Genomic DNA, 21,917 nt, shown 5'->3' with positions numbered 1-21,917 from the left:
GACCATAAGACGCTCCTCAACGCTCCAATCACTCCCTTCGGCTTCTTCAGTGACGGCTTCAAGTCGGTTGTCGAGCGCTTAACTAAGGCTCAAAAGGGTGTGAACACAATGAGTCACCTGATGCCCTGGCACTCGTTCCAGCCGCCGACGAGGTCTTTTTCTCTTTGTCTGCACTCCAGCTAAGCAGCCCGCTCAATAGAAATGCATACACCATCAGAAAAAGAGCTGCTTCCTCCTCATCCAATTGACACAGTGTTTCTCGCCCTGCCTCCGAGCAGCGGAGAGCCGCGGTCTGTGCCTGTTGTGGCCTCCCAGCATTATTGGGACGCTGGCAGCCCTATGCCGCCCACGGCCCCACCGACTGTTATGTCAGTTTCTAGACATGTGGGGGGCCATTCCAGGCATCTCGCATGGCTGCTCAACATAATAGAACACGGATACTCTCTCCAGTTCAGCCCCTTCAGATCACCCCTTTTCATCGGCATGATTCCGTCGCTAACATTGCCTTAGAATGCCCTCATTTTTAGACAAGAGGTTCACAGCCTGCTCGCAAAAGGAGCGATAGAGCAAGTTGGAGAGCAAGATTTACAGACGCTATTTCGTGGTGCCCAAGAGGGATGGGGGACTCCGTCCGATTCTGGACCTGAGATCCATCAACTGAACACTTCACAAACGCGGGTTCAGGATTTGCATTCGTGGATCTGAAGCATGCATACTACCGTATTCAGATAGCGACACAGTTTGTTATTGCTTTGGCTGTTGACACTGTGTGCGCCCATTACATTCATATGTTCTTACTGTTGTTGTTCTGCCCTGTATTCAGTGCAGCCCTCTTGGTTGAGCTGATCTGATATGCTAATTTGGGTGAAATACATTAGTGACCTCCTGATTTCTTACTCTTCCCAAAGAACACTTGGGTCTGGAAATCAGCTTCTCTTAACTGTCCTACGTTTTCGCTGTTAATCTAAGGGTGGTTCTCTGCTGCAGCACCTAAACTCTGGAACAGTCTGCCCTTAAATGTGAGGTCTGCTCCTTCATTAGCCAGGTTTTTTTTTTAAATTATATTCTATTTAATATGTTTATATTTTGTACGCTGCATGGTTTATTTTTATGCTTTCTTTTTATATGTTCAATGTTTTATTGTACAACACTTTGGTGCAACTCTGTTGCTTTTAAATGTGCTGTAGAAATACATTTTGACTTGACTTGACTTGACTTAAGTGCTGGAAAAGAGCAAGTCAATAATATCTGTATATCTGTAACAATCTGAATGTCACGATGACACCGCTTACAGGGTGTTTGAAAGGGGTCTGAATGTGCAAGTGCGGTGAGTTCACATATAATTGCAAAAAGTTCAGTTTTTCGGACCGGAGGATGCAATGCAGCTCACCTGAGATGTCTATGTCACTGCAGTCCAATTTTGACTTGTAATTCACTGCTTCATGTATTGACAGTGCGGTGTAGAGTCTCCCCCGATGGCCCACCAATTCCTGCCGGCCATAGCGTGACCATAGCAGATGAGTGGATGGGTCCTTTGCAGTTAATGTGCATGCAGCATGGATAGACATGCTCTGAACATGGGCGAGATCCACCAGCCTGGAAAGTGCCAAGGAGCTGTCATCTTTCTGGCCAAATATAGACAAGGATTTTAGAATAGTCAGGTGGTTATATGAGGCAGTGACCTGATCAATTGACTCATCCAGCTGCTGCAGAATAAATCGTCTGTCCTTTTTAAGGATGTTCATCGAGGCAAGATAGCATAGGTTGTTTTTTTGGACTGTTGGACGAGCAAAGTCCCTTCCTGGTAGGTTCCTGAGCTTGGTTTTGAAGGTTTCGGTCATGTTATTGAGAAGTTTGATGGCATTTTATTTTGCCAAATGTGTCTTGGTTGTGTGATGGTGGGGATGCCGCATGTCCCTGGTCATGACAGTAAGGTTCAAGAAGTAACCACCATCAACACGTGCCAGCGTTATTCTTTGGCTGCATCGTAGTGCGTCCACCCCTGAAGAACTGCAGTCGCGCAGTTGCATGTGTTTTTTCCGATTGGACCAGTGCGCTCGGAGATGGTGCTACTCAGTCCTTGGAAGGTTGATGTAATGAAAGTCTGCATCCAAACCCAACAACTCTGTCAAATGGATGACTAATCCATCAAAGTCAAAGGCGTGGGGGTCCACCAAACTCGAGTGGAAAGGGATCGTGGTATCATTCTGGAGAAAAGCATCAATGTTGGTCCAATTTTTGAAAGAACACAGCAAAATATGTAAGCTGCAATATAAAATCACACTGAATTGTGGTTTCTCACTCTATCATACAGAAAGATAACTTTTTATTGTTAACACATTTGTTATAACATTTCTTACAAAATAAGTGCATTTCAAGTTATTTTATGTAGTGTACTTAAGTAATGTTCAAGTAGGTTTTAAGTAGACTGCTGTAGTATGTATACTAATATCAATGTACTAGTAGTATACATGTATGTGTACTATTTCAATACTATTTGGGACTAAATGGAACCACTGTTTAATATACACTACCGGTCAAATGTTTTTGGACACATTCCTATTTGTAAAGTTTTTGAAAGAAGTCCCTTATGCTCACAAAGGCTGCATTTGCAGCATTTGATCAAAAATAAAGAAAAAAAAAACAGAAATATTTTTAAATATCATTACACTTTAAAACAATGGTTTTCTATTTTGATCAACTTTAAAATATAATTTATTTCTGTGACGCAAAGCTGAATTTTCAGCATAATTTCTCCAGTCTCCAGTGTCACATGATCCTTTAGAAATAATTGTAATATGCTGATTTTATACTCGGTTGTTATTATTAATGTTGGACACTTTAACTTTAAATAGATAGATTTTTTTAAATAGAAATCTTTTCTAACAATATAAAAATGTACTAACACTTTTTTTAAAATCAAATTAAAACCAACAATAAACAGCCACAAACAGCAGCAATTACAGGAAAATAATGTGCAAATATGTCACTAGTTTGAAGTGTGTGTGTGGATGGATGTGCAGCGTGAGTAATAAAGGTCACAGCTCTCTGTCTGTGTGTTTTTATAGCCCTGTACATTTAAGTGTTTCACTGATTTTTCCTGTCAGTAAACTGTAAAGAATCATTTAAGCCCAATCCTTCTCTATAGGTTTCCATACATTTGAATGGGAATAAATGCATTTAGTTAATTGTTTAACTGTGTTAAACAATGTTAAACAATGAACATTTAAATGCTCTTGTATACTTTCCTTATGTGGGCTTTGAGATCGCTAGCCCATTATGACACGTATGTGCCAGCTTTGCAGGTCACGCATTCTGCTTCACATGGATCCCGAACGAGATGAAAACAGGAATTTTCTCTGTAAATCATCTGTGAATGTATATTTGGGCTTTTTTTTCATGCTGTTCAGGAGCCATGTGCCACTGTTGACAAGCAAGCGCTGCTTTCTGTCTCTTGGCTGTTGCCGTGGTGCTGAGGGTAATGTCTGAGATGCAGTTTTACCAATGTATGCATTACATACATGACCGACTGACCAATGGTGCCGTGCGAGAAGGCCGGACCTAAAGCAATGCAATAACGCACATCAACCCAATCACTTGTTTATCGTTCATGTAAACAGTAGCCAACATTCAGATTCATCAATCTGAATGAATGCAGTCCGATTGAAACAAAAGGTGTGCATGTAAACATAATGAATGGTGACTGTAGAAAGCAAAAGCCGATTCCCGGACATTTTGGGTATTTTTTTAGGTCTAAATAGACGACATGTCCGGGAAAAACAGGACGTATGGTCACCCTAATTAAAGGGTTAGTTCACCCAAAAATGAAAATTATGTCATTAATGACTCACCCTCATGTCGTTCCAAGCCCGTAAGACCTCCGTTCATCTTCGGAACACAGTTTAAGATATTTTAGATTTAGTCCGAGAGCTTTCTGTCCTGTAGTGATAGTATAGTTGTATATGCAGAAACTAACCACTAGGTGTCAGTATTATTATACTTACCTGCAGAATATACAGACAGGGAGTTAGACGATCACATGTGTTGTTGCTGTTCCTGCTGGCGACCTGAAAGTGAATTAAAAGATAAGTTTAATTACAAACAGTTTCTTCATTGAAATAAGAAACATTACATGGTACCAGGAGTGGTGATAATCACCAACATTGACAGTCGTCATGGAAAGTGTTAAACCGCCTGACGCTGTAAACTGGACTGGAAACATTGATCACGAATGGCGAATGTTCAAACAGAGATTCACGCTGTACTTGCAAGCAGTGGGCTTGGATGAAGCGTCGGATGCACGCAAGATTGCATTGCTTCTCACCGTCGCGGGACCTCAGTCAATAGAAGTGTTTAACACACTCGTGTTTGCACAAGCCGCGGACAAAGGCAAATATGACGTGGTGATGGAAAAGTTTGATTTGCACTGCACACCAAGAAAAAACGAGACTTTTGAGAGGTATGTTTTTCGCTCTCGTCTACAACAACAAGGAGAGACGTTTGACAGTTTCTTAATTAATTTAAAGTTGAAAGCTAAAACATGCAATTTCGGACTGTTGCAAGATTCAATGGTCCGTGACCAAATTGTGTTCGGCATCAATGATAAAAAAGTGAGAGAGAGGCTTTTGAGAGAGACGGAGCTAACCTTGAATGAAGCAGTGCGGATATGTCATGCCAGTGAGATAGCTATTCAGCATGCTAAAACCTTTGGTGAACACACAAAGATGAGCGGGAGTGACAATTCAGCCGTAGCTGCAGTAACAGAGAAGATGCAGAAAAGCGGAATGAGTAAACTGAAACAGCAGAAAGAACTGTTTAACTGTAAGAGATGTGGCAAAAGACACCTGCCAAAGCAGTGCCCAGCTTATGGCAAAGTCTGTGCTAAATGTAAAGGGCAGAATCATTTTGCCAAACAATGCTTTTCGAAAGGTGGACAAAGTCAGAGAGAGCGTGTGCATGCAGTAGAAGAAACATCCCTCAGTGACACATTCTTCGTTGGAATGGTGCAGCAGGCCGATATCAGTCAAGAAAGAACAGAACAGACTGATGTGAATAGTGTTGCACGGGACAAGTGGGTGACTGCTCTGGAAATAAATGGAGTAACAGTATCACTCAAGCTAGACACAGGAGCAAAAGTCAATCTGATTTCAGAGTATGATGTCGGAGCAATGAAAATCAAGCCGCGCATAAGTCAGAAAACTGTGCAACTCAAAGCCTATAATGGCCAGAACATTCCAACAAAAGGAACATGTACTCTCAGAGTAAAAGTTAAAAACAAAGAACATTACCTCATGTTTGTGGTTGTTCCAGATGGCCATGATTCTGTGTTGGGAGACAAGGCATGTGAAGATCTGGGTCTGGTAAGAAGAATATACACCATAAAGAATGGAGAAACACAGAACAGTGTGGAACAAATCGTGAAACAGTTTCCAGACATCTTTGAAGGGTTTGGAGTATTACCATTCACCTACAAAATACAGTTGAAACAAGATGCACAGCCAGTAGTTCACGCACCAAGACGGGTTCCAGCACCACTTCGTGAAAAGCTGAGGCAAGAGCTGGATAAAATGACAACAATGGGAGTCATAGAAAAAGTGGAAGAGCCAACGGAGTGGGTTAATTCGATGGTGTGTGTGAAGAAAGCCAATGGTGATCTACGTATTTGTATGGATCCAAAGGACTTAAATGCAAACATACAGAGAGAACATTATCAGATTCCGACACGGGAGGAAATTATAAGTGAGATGGCAGGTGCTAAGTTTTTCACGAAGCTGGATGCATCTCAGGGCTTCTGGCAGCTGAAACTACATGAGGACAGCACAAGGTATTGCACATTCAACACGCCCTTTGGCCGTTACTCCTTCTTGAGGATGCCGTTCGGAATTTCCTCAGCTCCTGAAGTATTCCACAGGGCTATGGAACACGTAATCGAAGGCATCGAGGGTGTGCGTGTTTATGTGGACGACATTGTATTGTGGGGATCCACAATAGAACAGCACAACAAGAGGCTCATGGACGTCCTACAGCGTGTAAGGAAGTATGGGCTCAAGTTAAATAGGAACAAGTGTCAGTTTGGAGCGAAGGAAATCACGTTCCTTGGAGATACGCTGTCAGAAAGGGGTGTGGAACCAGACAAGAGTAAGATACAGGCTATACTCAAAATGCCCAGACCCACAGACAGAAAAGCGGTATTGAGAGTGATGGGGATGATCAATTTCGTCGGGAAGTTCATACCTAACCTGTCTTCAAAAACGGTTTATTTGAGAGAACTGTTGTGCGATAAAGGCGAGTTCAAATGGACAGCTGATCATGAACAAGAATGGGGACGACTGAAGACTCTCCTCACTACAGAGCCTGTTCTGACGTTCTTTGACCCGACAAAGAAGACAAAGATCTCGACGGATGCTTCCAAAGATGGAATGGGTGCAGTTCTACTGCAGGCGGATGGAGAGAATTGGAGGCCAGTCGCATATGCCTCGAGAACGATGACTCCGACGGAACGTCGCTATGCACAGATTGAAAAAGAGTGCCTGGGCTTAGTGTATGGATTGGAGAAATTTCACGGCTATGTGTACGGCTTACCGACATTTGTGGCAGAGACAGATCACAAACCATTAATTGCCATCATTAAAAAGAACTTGAACCAAATGTCTCCAAGAATCCAGCGACTGATGATGCGACTGCAGAGGTATGATATGGAGCTAATGTACACTCAAGGGAAGCATCTAGTTCTGGCGGATGCTCTGTCCAGAGCTGTGGAACAGAGTGGAAAATGTGAAAGTTCCACAGAGGCTGATGTGACTCAGCAGGTGAACATGGTAGCTGAAGCTCTTCCAGTCACAGACACAAAACTCAAACAGATTGCAGTGGAGACTGGAAAAGATAAATGTCTGCAATTGGTCATCACAAATCTGAATGAAGGTTGGCCTAGAGGTAAATGTGCTCAGTACTACAACATCAGAACAGAGTTGAGTGTTGTTAAGGGACTTCTGCTGAGACAAGACAGGATCATTATCCCTCAGTCACTGCGACAGGAGATGTTAAAAAAACTGCACGAGGGACACCTTGGGGCCGAGAAATGTAAAAGAAGGGCTAGAACTGCAATCTACTGGCCCGGAATAAACGCAGACATCGACAGGATGGTGTCAACCTGTGATACGTGCTTGAAGCATCATGCTAAGCAACAAAAGGAGCCAATGATCATCACTGATCCACCGGATGAACCATGGCAGAAAGTTGGGACGGACTTATTCTTCCTGGACGGACGAAACTATTTGCTGGTGATAGACTATCTGTCAAACTACCCAGAGATTGCGTTGCTTTCCAATACATCTTCTGCTTGTGTGATAACACACATGAAATCCATCTTTGCGAGACACGGCATTCCGCAGGTGGTTTGCAGTGATAATGGGCCATGCTACAGTGGAAGGGACTTCCAGAAGTTTGCTGAGGAATATGGGTTTCAACACGTGACATCGAGCCCATTATATCCACAGTCGAATGGAAAGGCAGAGAAAGGAGTTCACATAGTGAAACTACTACTCAAGAAAGCAGTGGACAGTCAATCAGATCCTTATTTAGCTCTGCTGAATTACCGTGCGTCTCCACTAGAACACGGTGTGTCTCCTGCTGAAATACTGATGGGGCGCAGATTACAAACCACACTTCCGTGCTTAGCAACACAAAACAAGAGAAAGTACCTGAAAAGAAAACAAAAGCACCTGAAACTGAGACAAAAAGCGAACTATGACAAGGCATCAAAAAGCCTAGAACCACTCTCCAATAATGACACAGTAAGACTTGAGGATTCCAGTACCTGGACTAAAAGAGCCACAGTCCTGGAGGAGGTGAAGCCAAGGTCTTACACTGTCAGGACAGAAGATGGTCAGATCCTGAGGAGAAACCGGAGGAGTTTGCTAAAAACAAAAGAGACAGTAGAGAATACACATACAGGTGACACTGACTGTGCAGAGTCAACATCTGAAACACTTCCAGTACTGCATCACAATGAGCAAGCTAAAGAAATGCATTCACCCGTGCTGAGAAGATCCAACCGCACAGTAAAGCCTCCTGATAGACTGAACCTCTGAATATTGCTTAAACAGATCTGAAGCATTAGAATGTTCATAAAAGAAAAGATAAAAGAAAAATGTAATCAGTTGTTTATTGTTACTGTGATTGTAAAGTAAATAATTCTGGAGATTGTTATTTGATACATTACATCCTGTATAATGTGTACAGTGCTTACTTAGTGGTTAGATAATCCAGAAGTTATTAGTTGTAATAACTTGTTCTTTATGTCTAATGGAGAGGGGATGTAGTGATAGTATAGTTGTATATGCAGAAACTAACCACTAGGTGTCAGTATTATTATACTTACCTGCAGAATATACAGACAGGGAGTTAGACGATCACATGTGTTGTTGCTGTTCCTGCTGGCGACCTGAAAGTGAATTAAAAGATAAGTTTAATTACAAACAGTTTCTTCATTGAAATAAGAAACATTACATGTCCCTCCATTGAAAATGTATGTATGGTATACTGTCCATGTCCAGAAAGCTAATAAAGACATCATCAAAGTAGTCCATGTGACATCAGTGGGTTAGTTAGAACTTTTTGAAGCATCGAAAATACATTTTGGTCCAAAAATAACAAAAACTACGACTTTATTCAGCATTGTATTCTCTTCAGGGTCTGTTGTCAATCCGCGTTCACGGCTCCACAGTGACGCTGCTGACATTAAAAATATATTACAGACTTCCGGGGAAGATGGCGTACAGGGCAGTCGCTTAATTAAGATCCCTCTAGTCGGTTATTACAAACCCGCCTAAAATGCCCAACTCGAAAACCAAAACGGATGATAAGGGTGGGGGAACTAAACGAAGAAGTAAGACAACTAACCAGAAACAAGACAAAGCAGAAAAGCCACCTGAAAGAATCTCTGAAAGTGAGGCTAGCGAACTCGAAGACGACACAGTGGAGAAAATGGAGGCCCAAGACCACAACGAGACACTTCGCGTAGGTCTAGCTACAATTAGCAAAGACATAAAAGACCTCAAACAAGAACTACGACACGAACTAATCCTCTTAAAAGATGAACTGAAAAAAGAAATGAAAGAAGAAATGACGACTCTTCAACAAGAAGTCGAGCGAAGGCTAGCAGATAACATGAACGAGCTACAAACGCAGAAGGCTAACCTGGCGGAGGCGCACGAGCGCATTGCAGAACTGGAGGAATGGAAGACAGATGCGGGTGAATTGATGGTGGAGCTGCTGGATCAGGCAAATCAGATACAGGAAAAAGTAACTGACCTTGAAGGGAGATCGAGGAGAAATAACATCCGAATCTTTGGTCTCCCAGAAGACACGGAAGAAAGCTCAACTAGTAAGTATGTGGAGCAACTCCTAAAAACAAAGTTACAACTGTCGGAAGATGAAGAGCTCCACATCCAACGAGCACACCGGGCTCTCGCACCAAAACCAAATGCGAATGCTGCGCCCAGGTCGATCATTGTTAATTTTCTTAAGTTCGAGACAAAAGAGATGATTTTAAAGAAAGCCTGGAAGACAAAAATACTAATGGGGAACAAACAAATCTACTTCGATCATGACTATCCTGCCGAAGTTGTCCAGAAAAGGAAGACGTACAACGCCATAAAAAAAGTGTTGAAGGAGAACGGTATTCGGTTCCAGACACCGCTGACAAGGATACGGATACACTGGAGCAGCGGGGTAAAAACGTATCACAGTGCCAGGGAAGCTTCATTGGATATGAAAGAGAGGGGATACGGAGTCGACCCGCCAGGCGATGACGGCAGACCAGCGGCAGAGGGAAGGAGGCGAGCCGTCGCAGATTGGCAGCGTGTCCGGGGGAAAGATCAAGGCCGTGAAGCAGCGCACCGAGCCAGAGAGAGGCTTCAGGTGTTTCTCAGGAAAACATGAACATTAACGGGAGGCAACACCTCAAATCAGTAAGACTTCTTCTGCATTTATAAGACTCTAAACCGATCGGGGGCGGACTATTTGCTTTTCTTTTTTTATATCTTCCTCGAGTTGGACTCTTCTAGGCGTTTTGAATCTAGAGCGTCTAGGGAGGGGCCCTCTTAGAGATGAGGATTTCCCCTCCACCTACCAACGGGATTTCGGGGGATAGTGAGTATCTACCCTGCTGTTTGAAGTCTGTTTTTGTTTTGGTTTATGTGGAGATGTTCTTTGTTCTTGTATGTTTAGTTCAGAGTTGTAGGGGAGTGTACCTAAAAAAAAAAACCTGCAGAATATGGAGTCAAATAATGTTAAGATGATGTCGCTAAATGTAAATGGCCTGAATAATCCACTCAAAAGACAAAAGGTAATGACAAAAATTAAAAAAGAAAAGGCACAAATTATTTTTCTTCAAGAGACCCACCTAACTCAATCAGAACATAATAAACTAAAAAGATATGGTTATAATAACCTTTACTGCAGTTCATTCAAAGAAGGATGTAGAAGAGGGGTGGCAATATTAATATCAAATACAGTCCAATTTTATTTTGAAAAGGAATGCAAAGATAAAGAGGGGAGATATGTTGCAGTTATGGGTAGAATAGAGAATGAACCAGTAACATTAATAAATATCTACGCACCCCCAGAAAGTGACAAATGTTTTTTCAAATGCATATTCGATATCATAACAACAGAAGCAAAGGGTATTTTAATTTGTGGAGGGGATCTGAATGTTATCAGAAATTACAAACTAGATACAACTAGCCTAAAAAAGAATAAAACTCATTTGACAAGATATATAAATACATTATTGGAAGAGATGGGGATGATAGATGTGTGGAGGAGTCTACACCCCCTAGAAAAGGATTTCACACATTACTCAGCAGCACACAAAGTTCATTCAAGGATCGATTATTTTTTTATGAATCAAGAAGACAAACACAGGGTGAGGGAATGTAGAATAGGGGCAGCGGACTTATCAGATCATAACCCTCTGCATCTAATTATAAATATAACCAATAGAAAGCGGCACACAATATGGAGACTAAATCTGGGAATACTTAACAACAATCAAAGAAAGGAGAAGGTAGAAGCAGAAATAAGAAGATATATACAAGAAAACAACAATGGGGCAGTGGACCCAACAATAGTATGGGATGCCATGAAAGCAGTCATCAGGGGAAAGCTGATAGCTGAGACAGCATATGTAAAAAGGATTAAATCGGAGTCTCACAAGTTAAACAATGAAAAGTTAAGGCAATTGGAACGGGAGCACCAAAACGCACATGACCCAAAAATATACCAAGAAATTAAGGAAATGAGAGCAAAAATAAATGATGTATTAGCAGATGAAATTGAGAAAAAGAACAAATTTTTGAAGCAGAGCTATTACGAAGCAGGCTCAAAGGCTGCTAAAGTGTTGGCAAAACGTATACGCAAACAGCAAGCAATAAATAATATACACGAAATCAGGCATCCCAAAACAGATGAAATAATATCTACTCCGGAGGGAATTGGAAAAATCTTTCAGGGGTATTATCAAGAGCTATACACACAGCCTATATCAGCAGATGGAGATGAAATGAAAGTATTTCTGGATTTACTGGACTTGCCTTCCATTGGAACCATACAAAATGGTGGATTAACAGCTGACATTACAATAGACGAGGTGAAAGATGCGGTAAATAAACTGAAAAATAATAAATCACCGGGAAGTGACGGATACCCAGCAGAGTGGTATAAGATGTTTGGGGAGGACTTATTTCCACTACTCCTAGCCTCCTTTAATTGGACGCTTCAAAACAATAAAATGCCTCCATCCTGGGCTGAAGCAATAATTACAGTAATACCAAAACAAGGAAAAGAAAAAAATAGTTGTGCCAACTTCAGACCAATTTCAATATTGAATGTGGATTACAAAATATATACGACAATTATTTCTAAAAGACTGAACTCTTTTGTAGGAGAAATAGTAGATGAAGATCAAACAGGATTTATTAGAGGACGCCAAACACACGACAACATTAGGAGAACATTACATGTGATAGATCAAGCAACAAAAGACAAAGAAAGCACATTATTAGTAAGTATAGATGCCGAAAAAGCTTTCGACTGTGTCAACTGGGAATTTTTATACAAAGTATTGGAACGATTCGGGTTCAACAATAAATCAATACAGTGCATAAAGACACTATATCAAGAGCCTACTGCTAGAATAAAAATTAATGGAAGTTTGACAGACAAAATTAGACTACAAAGATCGACAAGGCAAGGATGCTGCCTATCACCCACCCTATTTGCTCTTTTTATAGAGCCTCTAGCGCAAGCAGTTAGACAGGACCAAGAGATCAGGGGAGTGACTGTGAATGGTATAGAACAAAAAATAGGACTTTTTGCAGATGATGTCATAGTCTACCTCAGACGTCCAAATGAATCACTGCCTCTATTGATTAAACTCTTAGAATCGTATGGATGGCTATCAGGATACAAAGTCAATATCAGTAAGACACAGATGTTAGCAATAAATTATAGCCCAGCAAAAGAGATCAAAGAGACATTTAATTTTAATTGGAAACTTAAAAAAATTGAATATTTAGGGGTCAAGATCACAAAAACATTATCCAAATTATACAAGGCTAATTATAATAAGATAAATCAAGAGATGCAAAAAGACATTGAAAGATGGTCCATAATAATGCTAGATTTTAGTTCTAAAATTGAAATAATCAGAATGAATGTGCTGCCAAGGCTCTTATATCTATTCCAATCTCTACCCATAGAGGTGCCCCAGTCCCAGTTTACTAACTGGAGTAGAATAATATCAAGGTTTGTTTGGGGAGGCAAGAAGCCTAGGATAAAAATGGAAACTCTCCAGCTGTCAAAGGACGAAGGAGGAATGGGACTTCCACATCTTAAAGATTACTTCCATGCAGCACAATTAAGATATGTTGTAGACTGGTGTAAAACAGACTATATCGCAAAATGGAAAGAAATGGAAATAAAATGTGGGGAAAACCCAATACAGAATATTATAGGCGATGAAGAAATGTACAAGAAATCCAAAATTCAAACAGATCCAATCACAACTTTTACATTGAAAATATGGTACAGTATAATAAGGAGATATAAAATACAGAAAGACATAAATGTCTTAAGGTGGATAGCATATGATAGTAATTTTATACCAAATAAATATGATACAGGGTTCAAACGGTGGGAAACCAAGGGAATTACGGCATGGTGTGTAATAATGAAAGATGGACAGCTGGAGAGTTTCCAAGAAATGAAAGAAAAATATGACCTAGATAAACATGAATTCTATAGATACCTACAGCTTAGAAACTATTTTAGGAAAGAAATCAGAGTGGACCCCTCCAGTGAAATGAACGGTGTGATAAAAATCTTAATCAAAGCATATAAGGAAAGCAAAATTAAAATCATATCTGAACTCCATAAAAATATAATAAGAAACAGACATTCAACAAAATACATAAAAGAAAAATGGGAATCAGAACTTAACATAAATATCTCAGATGAAGATTGGCAAAATATGGTGAAAATGCATTATACGTCCACTAGTTCACGGAACTGGAGGGAGTTCTCCTGGAAAAATCTGGTTCGTTTTTTTATTACCCCCAAAGTTAACAGCAAACAATTAAGCAAAAACATACCCTGTTGGAGAGATTGTGGTGAATTGAATGTGGGTCACGCACATGTGTTTTGGAAATGCGATAAAATAACACAGTTCTGGACTATGATAAATGATTCATTACAGAAAATACTGGGCTATAAGATTCCTATGACTTGTACAGTACTGTATTTGTGTAACCTGTATGAAGGGAATGTACAGCCATCGGACAGATATTTGGTTAAGATCCTGTTAATAGCTGGAAAAAAAGCTATCACAAAAAAATGGGGTAAACAGGACTCTCCTACTCAGGATCAATGGTTTCAGATTATTGAGGTAATCTATGAGATGGAAAAGTTGACGTACAGATTACGCCTACAGGAAGTTCAATTCGGAGAGAAATGGGAAAAATGGACGGTATTTAAAGAAGAGCGACAAAGACAAGAGGAAAGGCCTTCAATTGGCTAAGAAGACTAACTGGTATACTGCAAGAAGACCTCCCACCCTTATATTTTGTTGGGTTTTTTTTTTTTGTTCTTTTTGTTTTTTCGGTTGTTTTTGTTTTCATCTGCCTTGCTCTTTTGCTGAATTTTATAATATGATGTAAACAATTATTTTCTGTTGTTCCTGCAAAAATACAAAACTTTCAATAAAAAGTAAAGTGACAAAAAAAAAAAAAAATATATATTACAAAATATAGCAATGCCAAAATACAGACAATGTAGAATAGCTTGAATGCAGCGTTCGTCTCCCTCAGACTGTAAACGAAGCTCGGGCGCACCAGATAACACGTCAGCAGCGTCTTACATCAGCATCTTAGTAACTTAGTTAGCAACTATGGTTTTGGGAAATGCACCCCAGGGGGGTATGGAATTATTCTTGTGCCAATAATAATGAACGTAGCTTTTCAAGAAACTAATGAAAATATAAATTGAAACTGAATAAAATATCTTTGAAACTGAAAAAGAATAAATCGCAGGCAAATTTTTTGACTTCGTTTTTAATACACTGCATGTTTTGCTAACTATTTCTCATATTTCAATCGCTGATCTGAACTTACAAATGCGCTTCCAGAGTTTTCGTTCGCTGTTCTGACACATTTCTCTCGTGGGGGCGGGGCTAGTGGCAGTGTGTTCTCATTGGCTACTGAGGTTTTGACTGACAGCTTCTTCACCTGGAAGTGAAGACGTCAGTGGTGTGTTTATGTGTGGATTTAAGCATCTATAATCGCAGCTTTCTATTCCATTTTAGTGATATTAAGTTAGATTTGTTTTTTAATTTTATCTGTATTTACCTGCAGCTACTACTTTGTCGACAGAAGCTTTTAGGAGGACAAGAGATCTATTCAGTCTATTCAGGTGGAATTGTACATTAAAGTACTGTATATAATACTTCAAACATTGTAGCGTCCAATGTTTTCAGAGAATATTTGTTTATTCCTGATGATTATTTTGCATGTTAGGCTCTGATTAGGTTGAGCTGTTACAATTTAAAGAGAATACTAACAAACGTGTGTGATATATTCAGCCGTCAAGAAAGTTTCACTTCAGGTAATCAAGGTTGGCAACCATGGCCATCACACTACTCATTGTTAGCATGATATACATTTACACCATCAAAATTAATGATCACTTAAATAAGAGGAATTTAAACAATATGAAAATTACAATCGTGGCCTGCTGTCAGATGATACAGACCTCAAGGGGCATTTCATTACATATGTCACACAAAGAATGTTCTTGTTGCCATTTTATTATTGATAATTGTATTTAGTTATTTCATTTAATTAATACTATCTTCTAACATTTAAAATTGTAAATATATTTTAACAATCATCAACCATTTCAGTTGTGACTTCTACAACCAGTTAAATGAATGTAATTGAAAATATGAATTCAAATAAATGTTCATTCTTTGTCACTAAAGCATATACACAAGTATCAAAGTGAAAGTCTTGGATGCAATTATGTTGTGACAGGAAAGACCAGAATCCACAAAACATTAACTGCATAATATACATGTAATGCACAGTATTCTCATCATATACATTACTATACAAAATGCACAATTACAAATACAGAATACATTTAGAAAATTCATATACATTTTAAATGATGCAATGATTCTTTGAACAGTTCCTGATGCAGTACAAATAACAAAGCAGTGACTACAAGCAGTACAAGGATAGTCCACCCAAAACATGAGCATTCTCTCATCATTTACTCTCCTTCATGACAAGATGTATATGACTTTCTTCTTCACATAAACATAGACAAAGAGACATCTCTGTGAGTCCATAATACAAGTGGATTGTAACCAATGTACGTAAGACAGTTGGTCGGAAGTGGTTTTTAATAGTTAAAACAGTTTACAATATTAGTATTTCTTTTATCTAGCCTGTTGTTTGACTTCAGAAGGCAATGATTCATCCACTGAGGTCGCATGGATTACCGTCACGGTCAACATTCATATGCTGTTGGTATGCTAATCCAAGATCAGCATAGACTAATAAGAATAAAGTGCAACCTCTTGTGTACTTGTGAACTGTGTTTGTTTTAATCTAGAGGAAATTTAAATATTTGCTAGTTTATAATATTAAAATAAAATAAATCAGGTGGTGTCTGAAGATCAAGATCCCAGCCATTCATGTGTCTGAACAAAGTAAGATTATTGTCTGATAGGGACAGTGGATCTCTGGTACTATCACTCCATCCTCTGTGTCAGCATCAGAATTTTGTTTATGGAAAAGTTGCTCCACTCCCTGGAAAATGAGAGAAGAAATGTATAATAATCTAACAATACAAACTGCTTTGAACTCCCACATACAGTAACAAGTTGCAGACTTAAAATATTTATTCCAAACAAATTATATAACTGTTTTAAGGGATTTTACAGTACTAAATATTTACCTCGGAGTCATGCAGCATTTATCATCTGTAATACGGTTGTGTAACCAGTAGATGGCTGTATAGCCCTATATATAAACATATATCCATGGCTGTGTATTCCCTAGTTGCTGGATGTTTTCAGTCATAATTACTTGCATGTATTAAGTTTTTAATTTGGGCATATATTTATTATTAAAGACTGTTAAAGATTCAACATTTTTCTCAGAAATGTTCATTTGAAGTGCAATTTTTTGCATTATTATTATTAGTCAAATATGGACACAGAAAAAGCATTGTTACTCATACTAGCTACATATAATAGCTTTATCAGTCATCTTTATCACACTAAAGTAATCAGAATAAATATTGCGACCAGGGCGATACTTCAAAATAATTGAGTGTTTACATATTATGAACAGAGACGTGGTCTGTGGTCAAGTCGTGTCTCTCCTCTTTCAAAAACTCTGCATCGCAAATTAATCAGCAATTGAGAAATTCAGGTTTAAATAGCTTTATTGGCATGGTAAAAAAAAGGTTTTACATTGCCCAAGTTGAATCAGGCAGTGATTGACAGCGCTCTGGTCCTATGGCATCGGTCATTGACTGATACAGTACAGATACTGTACAGTACCTCTAGCCCAATGTTGTTTGGGGTGGCTGGGGGGAAATATGATCTAATCTAAGACTGTAACTGAATGTAGATAAACAAGTCATGTAATGATTGGGCTAAGTCAAATCAAGACAACATAGCTGTATAATGTTATGGGCTCTCACTGAGCTCTAAAATGCCTCTCCACCTGAAAAAAGCCAGTAGGCTACTGTATTATAAATAGTATTAGTATAGTATTAAAAAAAAAAAATCAGACTTACACACGTGTAGGCTATCCAGTATCCTGATAGCGACGATGACTAATGATAATGATATCATTCGTCTGTACTATTCCTTCTATAAGAAATCATCTCAACAATATAGTGTAGCAGCAAATAAATACAGATATAAACTTAATATCACTAAAATTAAATAGAAAGCTGCGATTACAGACGCTTAAATCCACACATGTAAACACAACACTGACGTCTTCACTTCCAGGTGAAGAAGCTGTCAATCAAAAACTCAGTAGCCAATGAGAACACACTGCCTCTAGCCCCGCCCCCATGAGAGAAATGTGTCAGAACGGCGAGCGAAAACTCCAGAAGCGTAAACGAAAACTCCAGAAGCGTAAACGAAAACTCTGGAAGCGCATTTGTAAGTTCAGATCAGCGATTGAAATATGAGAAATAGTTAGCAAAACATGCAGTGTATTAAAAACGAAGTCAAAAAATTTGCCTGCAATTTATTCTTTTTCAGTTTCAAAGATATTTTATTCAGTTTCAATTTATATTTTCATTAGTTTCTTGAAAAGCTACGTTCATTATTATTGGCACAAGAATAATTCCATAGGAGGGTACCATTTACAATAGTAATGAAAAATATGACTTACCTGTGTAAAATATGCATGGTCCCTCATCAAAGCTGACAAGCTTTCTAGGTGTCCTTTTGGATCTTCTACCCACTCTTGCCATCCATTAGAAGTTTGTTGCCCCCACCTGTAAGGGCACTTCACTTCGACCACACCCTCACCACAACAGTCACAGGACACATAGCCATCACAGGACACTCCCATGAATGACATGGCCTGGCAAATTCTGAAACCTGCCTTGGTTACGTTGAGGTTAAGGTGAGGTTGGCCAACAGGAGCACAGATGTATATAGTGGCTGACATGGCTTCATAATTGGCCTGTGCCTTTGCTGGCATATGCTGTTGATAAAGGAGCAGCTCGGCACAGTAGCCTTCAGGACACGGTGTGCAATGGACCCTCTGATGCGTCCCACTCGCTCTTGGTGCCATTGCACACACGATGCCTGGCTGATGTGGCCCTCTCCACCTGTTCCTCCTCTGCCTCGGTTACCTTGTGCTGGCTAAAACACCATGGCTTTTTTGATGGTGTAGAAAAATCCCGGAAGCTTTTCAGTGCCACCGCATCAGACCTTTCAGCCAGCATAGACAGGAACTGCTGCTGCTGTGAAGCAGAGGCTTTGGGGATGGCATGTTTTATTTTTCTCCTTTTCGTGGTGGTTGGTCGCTGGATATAAAAAGTGGTGTTTGCAACAAGTGCAGGCTCAATCTTTTTAACACACACCTGATTCCATTCACAGGCTTTACTCGTGCATGCTACTTTATTAATACCCAAGCGAACACACGCCTCCAATTTGAAAAGCACAGCAGCTACATGAGAGCATGATTCACCAAGACTGAAAACAGAAAAAGTAGAGAAATGGCTTTGTCGTAGTACAAATTACAGTATTAATACAAATAAGTGTCACATATAAAGAATCAGTTTAAGTATAATCAACCACATACCCTGCCATACAGTCGCAGTGACCAGTCAGGATGGCCCCGTCCTGCTGTACTGCAATCCAGGTCTTATGTGGCTTGTCTGTTACCCTCCATGACGGCTTTACATCGCATCTCATGAGACATGAGAGTCCTGGCATTTGGTGGTGTAGAACCACCCCAACAAACCCGTTGGTAAAAAAGGTGTGAGCCTCCAGGGACTTGTAATTTTTGAGATTACTGTGTGAGTAGATCCCTGTGTGATATAGTAGTGGGTGTTAAACTCGTATTCATAGATGCCACCTACGTCACTACAAATAGAACGCCGCCATATTTGCGACCGACTCGCCCGGTATGGCCGCCCAAACTGCCCATTTGAATGAGAGAGAGAGACAGAGATACCTGGAGAAAAAATCTATTTTAGGCTCCGATCCATATTTGTTACCCCCAGTTTTCTTTAGTCCATTATTATCTGCCCCAGGCTTGCCCCAATTGGCCTTTCATGATATAGAAATACTTAAGTCATAGAGCTTCATGGCGCGCGTTCATGAGAGTCGAGGCGATGTCATGAATGAATCTATGAATCTGCAGCTGTTCGGCTGGCATGAATGAATCTATCTAATCCGCACAGCCAGAGACATATCAGTCAAATATCATAAAAGACTGCCATATCTGCCCGAAAGAACAGATGTTCAATTATAGAGAAGGTTTAATAGACACAAATATCGAAATGAAAGAATCTTTCGAGTCGAATCTTTTTGAATGATTCGGCTGCGATTAAAAGCTATCAAGAGGTAAGCTCATCAGTGATTATAATATAACGACTTAAATTGCAGTTTGTTCGTCACATAAAGCTATCATTATATGAATAAATAACGATATTAATATAACGGACGAGTCGTATTAGATCACTTTTATGATACTTTTGTGATGTTTTTTTTGTCTTTTATTATTATTATTTTTTGCGTGACAGCCCCAGTAGGCTAATATTACTCATTCACTTTCATTACATCGACAAGAAGAGTCTCCATTAGGCTACATATTCAAAAATGTCCCTTTGTCTTCCACGGAAAGTAAACTTAAGGATTTGCACATGAAGGTGAGTAAATGACGGCAGAATTATCATTTTTGGAAGAACTAGTCCTTTAATATGCATTTCAAGGCTGAGATTATGCATCGTCTGCAGAGCTAACGTTAACGTTACTTACACAAAATAACATCTAAAGCACATGTGACGAAGACAATATCTTTATGAACTTCAGAAAAATATTTATTAGATTTAGGTAGGTAACGTTATTAACTAACAGACAGACAGTTATATTCAAAACAACCCCAAATCTTACTAACTTACCATGATAAAGTGCATTTAAACAGATCCAACAATAAAATGAAGACAAAACATTATCTGTCGATATCTGTCTGTATAATGTTGGCCACTGAGAGTATAATGGAAATATAATTAACCACAAACCAACATGAGACTTCAAGTCTTTTAAATAAATGATTCTCTCTTCTCTCTTCTTTTGGTATAGAATAAAATACCAGTTCAGGGTTCCTCTTTCGGCTGTTGTTGCAGCCAACTGCACAACATATTGCAGGCATTACTGAGACCGGCGGTCGCAAAGATGGCGGCGCAAAGCTACAGTGACATCATGTGAATCGAATGAATTAGGCAGTGGGCCAGATTAGTCTACATCCCTTACGAAAAAGAACTATAGTAATCCTATAAGATTTCTATAGTAGTACATAATACTTCTGTGATGTTCTGTAATACCTCTATAGTACTTCTATAGTATGTCCCAAAATACTGTAGTATTCCTATAGGATTCCTATAATATTTTGTCCCAAAATACTACAAGATTCCTATAGTTGTTTTTCATAAGGGATGTCTCATTCACATTAGCGTTATCAGCTGAAGGCTCGCTTGATAGGCCAATCGCGAACCTATGGAGTAGTTCGAGGTCTACACTCAATACAGAGTAGACTGCAGTCTGTGAGTTAGGGATAACTGTCAGCACAGTCCCTCGGCAACTTTGTACAACTGATCACCGTTTTACAAAAGGATTAATAGTTTGGAGTGAAGCATACATACAATTGGTAAGTGACAAGGTTTTATGGAGTTATAGTATGCAACATATATGAAAGTTGATTGAGTTATAGGCTAATGTTACTGCTACAGCTACCGCGATGTCTTACCTGGAGATTCAACCAGATAACAAAATATGTCTGGAAACGACACCTCCGGCCATTTGGTTGGGTCATTGACCCAGTTTTTAATTAAATAAGGGCAATCATAAGCTATTTTAGTTAATTTTGCAATGTACCGTTGCCGGTCGGCAGGCGTTAATGACTCGCAATACGACATTTTTGTCATTCAAATACACACGATGTTCGCGGTGTTTTCCCCCACGCGGACTCCACCCTCGCCACGCCAGACCACGCCCCCAACTATGACTAGATGCCGACTGTATGTATTGCCCCAAATCTGAGAACAGCTCGTTCTGAGGCAGTGCTTATGATTTATGGGGATTTTAAAAAAAGCACTGGGTGGACTTTTATCATCATAGGGTGGTTGTGTACACACACTGCCAACACACAGTTATGTTCAAACACCATGTAAAATTTAATTTTGCATAATATGTGCCCTTTAAATGTCCAGATCTACAGAAACGAATGGTATTTAAAAAAAAAGAGAAAAAAATCTTATGAATGTCCTCAGTGGCACAATTCCAGAGTATGGGGTCTCTGCGAAACAAAAGTAGGCATTTCTACATTTGTGGGTATTTTCATACTGGTGGGTGTTTATAAATCATGCAATGAAAATGATGCCTTTCACCTGACCCCACCCCTAAACCCTTCCCTCACTGTGACGTAGGCAAATCAGGTTAGGTGGTTGAAAACGCCCCTCTGTTTATGGCCTCGCCCACCGATCTGGTAACTCCTATTACTGTCCTGCAGAGACCTATATTTGCAATTCCCCAAGTGGTGCTCAAAGCAGATCGACCAAGTCAAGTGCGAATAATCGTGCAGCCCTAAAATACACCA

General features: G+C 39.7%; 1 protein-coding gene and 1 long non-coding RNA gene across 3 annotated transcripts in view; one reads left to right on the top strand and one right to left on the bottom strand.

Annotated features, from left to right (window-relative positions):
- Positions 1 to 21,917, top strand: part of LOC309496044 (protein NLRC3-like) — a 302,889-nt gene that overhangs the window by 60,988 nt on the left and 219,984 nt on the right. The gene's annotated exons all lie outside the window — the stretch shown is intronic.
- On the bottom strand, positions 4,030 to 8,098 carry LOC309496173. The gene is made up of 3 exons (XR_014205031.1): positions 8,035 to 8,098; positions 7,817 to 7,892; positions 4,030 to 4,067 (listed from the first exon to the last, which is right to left on the bottom strand). It is a non-coding gene; the product is annotated as an uncharacterized lncRNA (long non-coding RNA).

This window comes from Leuciscus leuciscus, assembly GCF_965113295.1.
Source record: "Leuciscus leuciscus genome assembly, chromosome: 4".
Lineage (NCBI taxonomy): Eukaryota > Metazoa > Chordata > Actinopteri > Cypriniformes > Leuciscidae > Leuciscus > Leuciscus leuciscus.
This window is presented reverse-complemented; position numbering and strand designations above follow the sequence as displayed.